Consider the following 1,634-nt stretch of genomic DNA (forward strand, 5'->3'; position numbering starts at 1 on the left):
GGTAGGGAAGTGGGGGGCGCTATGGGGGACTTTTGGGATAGCATTGGAAATGTAATTGAGGAAAATATGTAATAAAAAATATTAAAAATTAAAAAAAAGTACACAGTGATGCGAAGGAAAATATTTTATATATGTAATGGATATTTAAATTGCACAAATAATCACTTAAATGCCAATTTAAATTGTCATAGGTTGTTAGAGATACAAACCTGGATTGTATGTTACCTATTAAAATGATTCCTACAGGACGCATTTGATAGATGTGTGATTTGATAAGCGTTTAAAATGTAAATTTTAATGACTGAATATTCAGTGAAACCTTCCTACTACTATAGGATACAGAAGCATAGAAGCAAAAGTCTCCATCAAGGAAGCCTTTTATTCAAAAGTAATAAATTCTTTGTTCAGCAAATTGAAATCTGCACTGTGGTTATATGGGAATACCTGTCACTTGTATGAGAGTGACAACAGCCAAATTAATAATTAGAAGTTAAACACGACAAACAATTTTATTAAGCATATGCCCCAGAATCATTAGAGTGGAAAGCTGAAAATAGTAACTCCAGTGGCAGAGGGGAAGAAAAGCAGTAATGTCTTACCTTGTAGGAGGGAAATCCAAACTATGGGTGGGAGGGAAGGCAGCATAGTAGAAGACACAAAGTGAGCATTCTGGTCATACAATGGTTGAGTTCAGTGTCGAGCATAGAGGTGTCTAGAAATGTGGCCCAGCTCTCCTATGGAAATACAGATAAAAATTTGGAAATCATGGGAGATGTTTAGATAATTATAAGCAGTCTTGATAAGATTGCTCCTTTTTAAAATTATTTTTTAAATTATATACACACATATATGCAATGCTTTTGTTCAAATTCAGCATCACTCTTTTCTCTAACTCTATAACATCAATGCTAAAATTTTGTATTTCTGTAAAAATTTGTTTATTATTTTCATAATCTACCAGTTTGGGTTTGTCCTGAGAATATATGCATGTGTGTAGAAACACCTACTTGAGGAACCGCATGATTAAAATAGGCATATTCTCCCTTCCTATCAGCCAACAACAACTGTTCAATCTTCTCAGTTGGAAGTGTGGAACACTCCTCCTTCCATGATGGAATCTTATTATGACTTAATTTAGTACAGCTTCTTGCAGGCAGTCAGAGCACACATCCCTGAGTCCATATAATAGCCATGTCATATTCAGAAGGCAGTATTTTGCTCTGTCTGCACCCTCTTCCATGATATTCCCTGAGCTTTTGGGGGCAGGGGTTTGACAGATATGCCCCATTTATATCTGAAAACCCTTATTCTCTGCACTTTGACCATTTTTGAGTTTCTATGATAACTGACCAGTTTTACATGGAGAAGCTTTGCTGATAAGGACTGAAGTATACACTCATCTATGGGTGTAAAGATAGAGATTCAGAGGGCAGTTTAATACTACCATTACATCACCACTTAGTAAAATGATTACAGAAGGTTCAACTTTAGTGCCTATGAGCTCTTCTGATAGACTGTAGGCAAGATTTAGAGGAATAGTTATGCCTTTCCCACTTTAAATCCAATTAGGGCTCTGACTCTCTCTCTCTCTCTCTCTCTCTCTCTCTCTCTCTCTCTCTCTCTCTCTCTCTCTC

Source organism: Mus caroli, chromosome 8 (assembly GCF_900094665.2).
Source record: "Mus caroli chromosome 8, CAROLI_EIJ_v1.1, whole genome shotgun sequence".
NCBI lineage: Eukaryota > Metazoa > Chordata > Mammalia > Rodentia > Muridae > Mus > Mus caroli.